Source organism: Schistocerca americana, chromosome 5, assembly GCF_021461395.2.
Source record: "Schistocerca americana isolate TAMUIC-IGC-003095 chromosome 5, iqSchAmer2.1, whole genome shotgun sequence".
NCBI classification, from domain to species: domain Eukaryota; kingdom Metazoa; phylum Arthropoda; class Insecta; order Orthoptera; family Acrididae; genus Schistocerca; species Schistocerca americana.
In genome coordinates, this window is record NC_060123.1 from 263,406,973 (window position 1) to 263,418,973 (window position 12,001).

At 43.9% G+C, this 12,001-nt stretch overlaps 2 non-coding genes across 2 annotated transcripts; one reads left to right on the plus strand and one right to left on the minus strand.

Annotated features, from left to right (window-relative positions):
* Positions 1-11,430: 11,430 nt before the first annotated feature.
* Trnas-cga lies at positions 11,431-11,505 on the minus strand. Its single transcript has one exon. It is a non-coding gene; the product is annotated as a tRNA-Ser (tRNA).
* A 180-nt stretch (positions 11,506-11,685) lies between these two features.
* Positions 11,686-11,760, plus strand: Trnas-cga. The gene has a single exon. It is a non-coding gene; the product is annotated as a tRNA-Ser (tRNA).
* The last annotated feature ends 241 nt before the right edge of the window (positions 11,761-12,001 follow it).

Consider the following 12,001-nt stretch of genomic DNA (forward strand, 5'->3'; position numbering starts at 1 on the left):
GTGACCAAACGGTATACACGGGTCACTGCAAAATGCCGCCTCTACAACGACGGCGAAACGCCGATAAGAAAACTAGGCTGCCAAACCAAATTACACAGCCTCAGCAGTTGTAAATTTTAAGACCCAGGCACCTCATAAGGCAAGATAATTAACAGAGCGACGATGTCTTCAATGCCCGAACGTATCTCGAAACCTATACCCAGCCGTATTACAAGAGAAAGCCGGCTGGAGTGGGTGGCCGGGAAGGGATGGGAGGGAGGGGAGAGTGCGGAGTCCTGCCACAACATAGTAGAAACACGTTATCGCTCCATTTCTCAAGAAACACATCGGCTCACATATTTTAAGATGCCCTTTTAAGGAACAACTAAGGTCAGTATCAACTCAGAAAAACCAAACAGCTACAATCCAGGAACCAACTAGTGGTGAAACACAAGCTAGAAATCACAGTGATCACAACATACCTGTAGATATCAGTAAGAAAATATCAGTTAAGACCTCAAAAACGAAAACTTAACTGAAGTTCACGAATCGAAGCTGAAGCTTGCCGTTTCCAAAGGGCACCCAGAAGTCAGCACAGCGAAACTGACTTCAACTCTCTCATCGGTGTGACACATCCCAGAGCTGGCTGGCCAGGCTACGCACAAAGACGGCACTCGAAGTCAGCCAGGGATTCAAATTGGCCCACAGATATGCCCAGCAACCATTCACCGGACTCCGTGCCCAAGACACTTGCACAAGTGGTCGCCTTATTCGCCGGGCGGACCTTTCACACCGTCCTCCTCGCTCTGTTACCACTCTCCAAACCGGCACCCCACAACACGTCCCGTTCCCATCAACATCCTCGAGCAAAGATCTTAGTGGCATCAGACCAGAAAGCCATCACACGACAGATCAAGCAGATGTGATTCATCTGTAAAGGAGACCGATAATAAAACACTAATACGACCTATTCTTGAGTACTACTCGTGCGTTTGGGATCCCTATCAGGTCGGATTGAGGGAGGACATACAAGGAATTCAGAGGCGGGCTGCTAGATTTGTTACTGGTAGGTTTGATCATCACGCGAGTGTTACGGAAATGCTTCAGAAACTCGGGTGGGAGTCTCTAGAGGAAAGGAGGCGTTCTTCTCGTGAATCGCTACTGAGGAAATTTAGAGAACCAGCATTTGAGGCTGACTGCAGTACAATTTTACTGCCACCCACTTACATTTCGCGGAAAGATCACAAAGATAAGAAAGAGAGATTAGGGCTCGTACAGAGGCATATAGGAAGTCATTTTTCCCTCGCCCTGTTTGGGAGTGGAACAGGGAGAGAAGATGCTAGTTGTGGTACGAGGTACCCTCCGCCACGCACCGGATGGTGGATTGCGGAGTATGTATGTAGATGTAGATGTAGATGTAGACGCCAGGAATTCGAAAGGCGACGCCAGCAATCCCACCACAATTGTAGTGTAATAATAACGATAACGATATTAATAATAAGAATCATAATAATCATAAATGGTTCAAATGGCTCTGAGCACTATGGGACTCAACTGCTGAGGTCATTAGTCCCCTAGAACTTAGAACTAGTTAAACCTAACTAACCTAAGGCCATCACAAACATCCATGCCCGAGGCAGGATTCGAACCTGCGACCGTAGCGGTCTTGCGGTTCCAGACTGCAGCGCCTTTAACCGCACGGCCACTTCGGCCGGCATAATAATCATAACATACAGTATTCATTACACTATGCAGAGAACATGATGAGTAAATAATAATATAGTAACGAATATTCGGTTTTCAGAAATGTCAGACTCATTTTGATTTGCTGCTCCTTGTGTTGGCCGTGTTTGCAGTTAAAATTGTTAGATGTGAGGTCCGCCAGTTATGCAAAACACCGTTTTTTCTCTCAGTACCCAAACATGTGTCGGCACCCCTGTGCCATCATCAGTGGGTTTTCGTTTTTATTTACTATTTACGTTTGCTGTGCATGAATTTTCCGGATCACTTGTGTGTTAATTACTACAGGTAGCTTGTCACGTTTTCGTGTAGCAAGCACTTTCATTCTCCGCATCACGGTGAGGTGTTGTGATGCACACGTAACTATAACAAGTATTTTCCACAAATAACGTAGTAAAACACTTTTCACTTTCCCTCTTTTTTGTCGAATCGGAGTAACGGCATGTAACAGGGATGGCAGCATTAAAGAAGGAATAAACACAGTGTGTTTTGGTGAAGTGAAAAGTGTTTTACTACGTTGTTTGTGGAAAATACTTGTTATAGTTACGTGTGCATCACGGCACCTCTCCGTGATGCGGAGAATGAAAGTGTTTGCCACGCGAAAACATGACAAGCTACCTGTAGTAATTAACACACAAGTGATCCGGAAAATTCATGCACACCAAATGTAAAGAATAAATAAAAACGAAAACCCACTGATGATGGCACAATGGTGCCGAAACATGTTTGGGTACTGAGAGAAAAAACGGTGTTTTGCATAACTGGCGGATCTCACATCGAACAATGGCAGACTCATTGAAATGGCTCTGAGCACTATGGGACTTAACTGCTGTGGTCATCAGTCCCCTAGAGCTTAGAACTACTTAAACCTAACTAACCTAAGGACATCACACACATCCATGCCCGAGGCAGGATTCGAACCTGCAACCGTAGCGGTCGCGCGGTTCCAAGACTGTAGCGCCTAGAACCGCTCGGCCACTCCGGCCGGCTGGCGGACTCAATAACATTCCCTCGTTTTTGTCGAATCGGAGTAACGGCATGCAACAAGGATGGCAGCATTGAAGAAGGAATAAAATTTGGAGAAGCTGACTGGTCTGTAACAGAGCAAGAAAATAATATAGTAAGGTTAACAGAAGAGTTGGAGGGAAGAAGTCGCATTGGATGAGGAAAGCGTGGATAGTTTTAACAACGTCACAGACGTACTGGTTTGCTGTCGGACAGAAGGTAGACTGCTGGGTAATGCTGAGAAGGAGATTACGCCAGCGCCGGCCGGAGTGGCCGAGCGGTTCAAGGCGCTACAGTTAGGAACCGCGCGACCGCTACGGTCGCAGGTTCGAATCCTGCCTTGGGCATGGATGTGTGTGATGTCCTTAGGTTAGTTAGGTTTAAGTAGTTCTAAGTTCTAGGGGACTGATGACCTCAGAAGTTAAGTCCCATAGTGCTCAGAACCATTTGAACCATTAGATTACGCCAGCGACAATAGGTAAAGTTTTAATCTCTTCTGACACCCTGTCCCCTTTCGTTGTAATCACTTTGCTCCTGAGGGAACGCGGTGCGCGAGCCTACGACTGAAGGCATCGGCCTCGGGCCTCAACAGACAGCCGCGGATCCCTTCCTACCGTGCATTACTGCAGGCTCCGCGTAGGAACAAAGAACGCGTGGTATGGGGCAGGGCGGGGTGTGACCTGGCGCAGCATTAATTACGGAGCACCGCGCAGATGCTGCGATTACCTGGAAGGCCCAAAAACAGGCTGCCACCATTAGCGGATTCGGTGGCCAGTGCGCCCAGGCACAAAGACCCTCTCGTCTGATGAGCGTCCTCTTTCTCGCCTTTGTGACTCGCGTGGGACAGCACGTGGCTTCCTCGTTTTTTACCGGGAAAACTGGGACTCATTCTCACCGGGACACGCAAACTTGCTGGAGAGATGCCACCGATCACACTGCCTCTCCACTTCGCAATTAACGGCACTGTTTCCCCCGTTTCTTCTTTCCAAACGCCCGTATAACAGTATGAACGGGTTGCTCCAACGAACGGCAAGGTTTTAACTCGCAGAAAAAGTTGCATTGAGATGCGACATCCTTCCAAAACAAGGATGGCCTTCCGCACTGCTGTTCCTGGAGTTTCTTCAATACTGATTGCGTACTTAAAAGGCTTTACGAGCAAAACGACATTTACAGTTACGAACGCTGAATATATTATCAACTGCCAATATCGCTAAAATCATTTATTAATATAATTACCGGTTGCGGCAGTTCACTGTCGCCATCTTCTGATTCATGTTTACGTTATCACATAATCTTCTCCTTCAGCACAGTAAGAGTGGTATACGTAAGTCCGTGTTGGACACTTACTGTGCTGAAGGAGAAAATTATTTAATGGTGTAAATGTAGACCCGAAGATTGCAACAGAGAATTGCCGAAACCGGTAATCTATATGAATAAATGATATTAGCCATCTTGGCAGTTGAAAATTTATTCATTTTTCTTAATACTACAGATCACCTCCATGCAGACGATGTCAGAAGTGTATATTTACGATTACACTAGATCTCTGAGCTGTTATTCCGTTACATAATCGCACATATTACTTCTTCTTATCTTAACAACCTAGATGGTGGTACTGTGAACAGTGCATTAAACCCGTATTCGAGAGTAGTGGGGCATGTACCCCTGTACGATCATCCGGGATTAAACTTTCATGCCGGCCGCGGTGGCCGTGCGGTTCTAGGCGCTCCAGTCCGGAGCCGCGCTGCTGCTGCGGTCGCAGGTTCGAATCCTGCCTCGGGCATGGGTGTGTGTGATGTCCTTAGGTTAGTTAGGTTTCAGTAGTTCTAAGTTCTAGGGGACTGATGACCACAGCAGTTGAGTCCCATAGTGCTTAGAGCCATTTGAACCATTTGAAACTTTCATTCCTGACCCCTATTACTTCAAGCGAATGTCAAAAACTTTCCTTTAAGAGGCTACAATCGATTTCTTCTTCTCTTTTCCCAAACTACGCCAGTGCTCTGTCAGATTTTATAAGGAGCCATCGTACATTTTAAAGGGTCTGCGAAGTTTCCGCAGTTTCAGCCCCGTTGAAAATCCTTGGAACTCTGTGGAACAATCTTATGGAACCTCGTGCAGTTCAGGCCACAAATTGTTCAGGCTGAAACCAAGCCTTATGGAGAGCTGTTGCTAACTTATAGTGACTTGGACATATTTTTTTAAAGGCATGTAATTTAGACGACACACTTATAGTTAATTTCAGTTGCAAGTATGTTGAAGGAGAGGGTCATTAGGCCACCTACATCTTACTACGGGTCACCGATTTAAGCTAAAATAATTCCTTTAGTAATCAATAGTTTACAGAATTTCATTTAGAGACATGCTTAAATTTCCTAACATCCAGCAGGTTAGTATTTATCACTTGAAACAAATTATCCTGAATTGTAGCAATGGTTGATCTCTTTACTACAGATGCACCATGTCCGTTTTTCGTCATCAGTTTTCTGACTGGTTTGATGCAGCTTGCCATGAATTCCTCTCCTGTGACAGCGTCTTCACCACAAAATACGATCACTTACAACCCACTTCCTCAATTTTGTGTTCGATATATTCCAGTTCTGTCTTTAGTCTCTACAGCTCCCTCTAGCACCATGGAAGTTATTCCCTGATGTCTTAACTCATGTCCTCTCATCCTGACCCTTCTTATTGTCAGCTTTTTCCATATATTCTTTCTTCTCCAATTCTGAAGAGAACCACCTAATTCCTTACCTTATCAGTAAACCTAATTTCCAGTGTTCTTCTGTAACACCACATTTCAGACCCATTTGTTCTCTTCTGTTCCGGTTTTCCACAGTCCATGTTTCACTAGCACACAATGCTATGCTCCATACGTACATTCTCAGAATCTTTTTCCTCAAATTAAGGCCTATTTCTGATACTAGTAGACTTCTCTTGGCCAGGAATGCTCTCTTTGTTTGTGCTAGTCTGCTTTTTATGTCCTCCTTGCATCGTCCGAAAACGGTTGTTGTGCTGCCTAGGTAGCAGAATTCCTTAACTTCGTCTACTTCATGGCGTGCGATTGCGATATTAAGTTTTCGTTGTTCTCATTTCTGCTGTTCTCATTAATTTCGTCTTCCTTCAGTTTCTTCTCAGTCCTTAGACTGTTCGTTCCATTCAAATTTTTTTCACCTTCACTGAGGATAGTAGTGTCATCAGCGAATATTATCATTGGTATCCTTTCACCCTAAATTTTAATCCCACTCTTGACACTTCTTCTATTTCCGTTATTGCTTCTTCGGTTTATAGGTTGAACAGTAGGGGGCAAATGTCGCATCCCCATCTTCCACCCTCTTTAATCTGAGTACTTTGTTCTTGGCCTTCCAATCTTATTGTTCCATATTTCTTCTTAGCTTCCTCCTTTTTTGTCAGAATTTCGAACATCTTGCACCGCATTATCGAACGCAACGTCAGACGTAACTTTACCTTTCCTACAGCCAAACTGATCGTCGTCCTCCGCATCCTCAGTTTTCTCTTCCATTCTTCTGTATACTATTCATGTTATCAAGTTGGATGCATGAGCTGATAAGCTGATTGTGCGATGGTTCTCGCACTTACGTGCTCTTACTATCTTGGGAACTGAACGTATGATATTTTTTCGGAATTCTACTGGTACGTCGCCCGTCTAATAGATTCTACACACAAAGCTGAAAAGTCGTTTGGTTGGCACTTCCTCAGCGATCTTAGAATGTCAGATGGAATGTATCTACCTCTTAAGCTCTAACTTAATCTCAAGTGTTTCTAAGCTCTTTTCAATTCTTACTCTAATACTGGATCCCCTACCAACTACATAGCCACTTCAGTTGCATTTTCTATCACATCAGTCAATTCCTCCCCCTCATATAAGCTTTCAATATACTCTTTCCACAATCCTACTCTCTCTGCATTTAACAGTGAAATTTCCATTGTACCCTTAATGTTGCCACCCTTGCATTTTATCCCCAAGGAGATTGTTTTGACTTTTCTACATGCTGAGTCACACCTTCCGAGGATCATTTCTTTTTCGATTTCTTCACGTCTTTCCTGCAGCCATTCCACGTTGGCTGCCCTGCACTTCCTATTTATTTCATTCCTGATTATTGTCTTCACATTAACATTTTTGTACGTCCCTCTTTCGTCGAATAAACTAAGTAGTTCTGTTACCCAAGGTTTCTTCGAAGTTATTTCCAGGTACCTATGTTTGTCCTGTCAACGGCTGTGATTGCTCTTTTTAGAGACGACTACTCCTCTTCAGCCGAAATGTCTACTGTAGTATTCCCTATTGCAGTATTAATATTTTTGGCGAACTTCAAATGCTCCTCATCATTCCTCAGTCTACCCTTCGTCGTTACTTAATTGCAATGCGCCGGCCGGAGTGGCCGAGCGGTTCTAGGCCTTTCAGTCTGGAACCGCGCGACCCCTACGGTCGCAGGTTCGAATCCTGCCTCGGGCATGGATGTGTGTGATGTCCTTAGGTTAGTTAGGTTTAAGTAGTTCTAAGTTCTAGGGGACTGATGACCTCAGAAGTTAAGTCCCATAGTGCTCAGAGCCATATGAACCATTTGAATTGCAATGCGGGTCTGTATCTGCTCTTGTGTATGTTTAACTGTCCAGTATCTGATTTCAGGATCTCTATCTGACCAAGCTTTAATTCAGTTGGAATCTTCCCGTATCTCCAGGCCAGAATATCACTTCCTACAACGATTTTCGAATCGCGTATTTGCTAGTATTGATAGAAATTAATTGCAGAACTCATCAACACCTACTAACAAAGAATATTAGAGAAGTTAACAGCCATAACTCTGGCCAATGTATCTTTCATTACCATGTTATCACTCATGAGAGAAAATAAGTTTTTTCTGCTGTAACCAGTGACAGAGAAACAACCGGCGACGTCACATACCCGCAGCAGGAACATGAAGGAATCCTCTCCAGATCATTTCACGTGGTGTGATCCCCTCGTCTCCGAAGCAATGTAGAGTTGCCGACACGCTGAAAACTCATTCTAGTACTCATTCCTACATGCTAACCAGATACACGTTGGCTACTATTCTGTTGATACACAACGCTGCGAACTCAGACTATGTTTGATGTTTAGCTGAGTTTCTCGTAGCATTAAGACTCACATGGGCCTTCCTCTGTAGGAAGCAACATGGGTGCGTAAGCCGGCCGGTGTGGCTGTGCGGTTCTAGGCGCTACAGTCTGGAACCGAGCGACCGCTACGGTCGCAGGTTCGAATCCTGCCTCGGGCGTGGATATGTGTGATGTCCTTAGGTGAGTTAGATTTAATTAGTTCTAAGTTCTAGGCGACTGATGACCCCAGAAGTTAAGTCGCATAGTGCTCAGAGCCATTTGAACCATGAGTTCGTAAACAATGATCGAGTAAACCCAGTTCCCGAAAGCAGTAGATACCGGCGGCCAGGGAGATGCCGTATTCCTTGACTTCCGACAGAGCTTCGGTACTGTTCCGTATTGTCGTCTAATGAACAAAATACGACAGTATGGAATATCAGACCAGTTGTGTGATTGGACTAGAGAGTTTTTAGCAAACAGAAGACAGCATGTTATTCTCAACGGAGAGAAATCTTCATACGTAAAAGTAACTTCATACGCAGCCCAAAAGAGTGTTATATTCGTAGGACAAGATCTTTTCAGTATATATATATCCCCTTACAAAGATGGGAAAGAAAAAGGTCACATGGAAGGGAGAACCCACTATAATCGCATCAATTCTCCTTTGATAGTTCACATTTATTTACAGAACCAATTCCACTAACAAACCGAATACAACATTGACCATGCTACAGAATGAGTGACAGAACTATTATTTTTTATTTTACAAATAGTCCGTTTAATCTATTGATCAAAGGCCCCAAGCCACAAGCAAGAAATCAGTAACAAATACAAAGTTGCAAGATAATAAGGTAAGACATGTCTTAATTGAAGCAATTTGTTCTTGTATTAAGAAGATCAAATCGCCACCTACAGCTCTTTAAAGGGTTTGAAATTAATTTCAGTATTACTAAGACTAGCTTTTGAAAGGAACATCCGTGGCTGCGATTACTAATTACCAAATCGCGAGTTCAAACATTCAATGTTCAGAACAGACTTACCATGAAAGGTAGGTTAAACGCCAAGAGTTACGATCCAGCAATATTTTCTTTTACATGCATGGAACAATACAATATGGAAGTTGTGGCAAAATAATTAGAAAAACGTCTCAAGCTCTAAGTTTCCAAATATTAGCCAATAAGTAAAGGCTGTAACAATCTGATTTACAAAATCTGAAGGTTAATCATAAATCGGATAATAATACACAACTCAGGAGAGACGTAAAATATTTGGCGGAAAATATTAACATAAGAAAGTGTAAATAAGAATGCAGAACAAACTTAAGACACACGCTGCTAACCCGAACGGCTTCATTAAGGTAATGTCGGGCAGCCACAAACACTACGGAAAAACACCATGCTGGTGCGTAACAGCAACAGGATCCCGCGGCCAAGCACCCCCCCCCCCCCCCCCTCCCGCCCTAAACAGTGGATTTGCAACTCTGCTAACAGACACCACCCGGATGAAACATAAACTGAAAAAAAGTTAAGAAAAAGTAATTCGCCCACGCCTTAATAACTTAATGGCAAAAAAAACCTTAAAATCTGCCATAATAAAACAGTAATGTTGCTCGAAAATGCACAAAGCAGCCACCGCTTAATAACGAAAGATGGTAAAATTATGGCATAATGTACGTCTCCCCCAAAACAACTTTAACCTAAGAAAGTTACGTCAGATAGAAAAACAGTCAATAAGTCATCTAGGCTACACAGCCGGTGACTTGTTTGCACAAAACAGAAATTTCTGTGAGAAACAGAACTCACCTCTAAGAGGTGATACCGGGTGATCAAAAAGTCAGTATAAATTTGAAAACTTAATAAACCACGGAATAATGTAGATAGAGAGGCAAAAATTGACACACATGCTTGGAATGACATGGGGTTTTATTAGAACCAAAAAAAAAAAAAAAACTAAGTTCACAAAATGTCCGAAAAATGGCGCTGGACAGCAAAATGTCAGTGACTGCCCATGACAATCGTGTATAAAAGGAGGTGTAATGAGAGAGAGAACCAGATGCGCCAGCAGTCGCAGCATGTTGACGTTACCTGAAAAGGCGCTTTTAGTGAAGCTGTATTATCAGAATGGGGAATGTGCTAGTTCAGCGTTGCGATCCTATCGCCATAGGAAGGGGATTTGAACGGGTAAAGGTCCGTTGACAAATGCAGCTGTGGCGAGAATGATTTCGAAGTTCGATGCCACGGGTTGTTTAGACGATAGACCCCGTAGTGGCCGACCGAGCAAAAGGCGTAATGCTGCTGAGACAGTTCAGAAAGAAATAAGACTGTAGCGGGTTCGTCAATGCACGGGGAAGTCAGCGCTTGTGCAGTCGCACATCGCACCGGCATTCCATACACTACTGTTTGATTGGCACTTAGGCGTACCCTCCGATGCTATCCGTACCAAATCCATCGGCATCATGAACTGTTACCTGGCGATTTAGTGAAGCGAAGGGCATTTGCTGTGTGGGCGTTTCAAAATATGACAGAAGATGACGATTGGTTGAGTAACGTGTAGTGGACCGACGAAGCTCATTTCACGCTGCGAGGGTCTGTCAACGCCCACAATTGCAGAATTTGGGTTACCGAAAATCCTAGAACTGTCGTGGAAACTCCATTGCACGACGAGAAAGTGACGGTATGGGTTGGATTTATCATGTCTACCGTTATCGGGCCTTTTTTCTTCGAGGAAATGCTTGATTCTGGTTTTGTAACTGCTACCGTAACGGGTGAGAGGTACGGCGATATATTACAGAATCGCATCATCCCCAGCCTGGCTGATAAACACCTGCTGGAACGTACGACGTTTATGCAGGATAGCGCTCCACCCCTTATTGCTAGACGCGTGAAAGATCTCTTGCGCGCGTCGTTTGGTGATGATCGTGTGCTCAGCCGCCACTTTCGTCATGCTTGACCTGCCAGGTCCCCAGGCCTCAGTCTGTGCAATTATTGGCTATGGGGTTACCTGAAGTCGCAAGTGTATCGTAATCTACCGACATCTGTAGGGATGCTGAAAGACAACATCCGGCGCCAATGCCTCACCATAACTCCGGACATGCTTTACAGTGCTGTTCACAACGTTATCCCTCGACTACGGCTATTGTTGAGGAATGATGGTGGACATATTGAGCATTTCCTGTAGAGAACATCATCTATGCTTTGTCTTACTTTGTTATGCTAATTATTGCTATTCTGATCAGATGAAGCGCCATCAGTCGGACATTTTTTGAACTTTTGTATTTTTTTGATTCTAATAAAACCCCATGTCATTCCAAGAATGTGTGTCAATTTTTACCTCTCTATCTACCTTATTCCGTCGTTTATTAAGTTTTCAAATTTATACTGACTTTTTGATCACCCGATACTTACCAGTGAGGCTGGAACGATCTAAAACGAAGTTTGAACATTATACATTAGCTCGACATATGTCCTTAAAATATTTAAAAGGTTAAATAATTAATACATGAAATTAGTTCAAGGGGTTTAAAATAACAACTTAATAAATCAGATTTACCACAGATCTTACGAGTAATTCAGTAGTATTAAATCCCCAATTTGAAACTTCCTGGCTGAGTAAAACTGTGTGCCGAACCGAGACTCGAACTCGGGACCTTTGCCTTTCGGGGGCAAGTGCTCTACCGACTGAGCTACCCAAGCACGACTCACTCCCCGTCCTCACAGCTTTAATTCCGCCAGTACCTCGTCTCCTACCTTCCCAACTTTACAGAAGCTCTCCTGCGAACCTTCTGCAAGGTTCGCAGGAGAGCCTCTGTAAAGTTGGGAAGGTAGGAGACGAGGTACTGGCGGAATTAAAGCTGTGAGGACGGGGAGTGAGTCGTGCTTGGGTAGCTCAGTCGGTAGAGCACTTGCCCCCGAAAGGCAAAGGTCCCGAGTTCGAGTCTCGGTCCGGCACACAGTTTTAATCTGCCAGGAAGTTTCATATCAGCGTACACTCCGCTGTAGAGTGAAAATTTCATTCTAGAATCCCCAATTTCATTAAACACTAGGGTAACAAAAAACGGTCTGAAGGTCCACAGGAAAATGACACTGATTTGAAAGAAACTAGATTTAAAGTGCGAGATAACTTGTGACGTAAACAAGTAACAGTAAGGCAAGACTTCAAGTAGCACCTATAATAGCAAGCAGCCACCGTT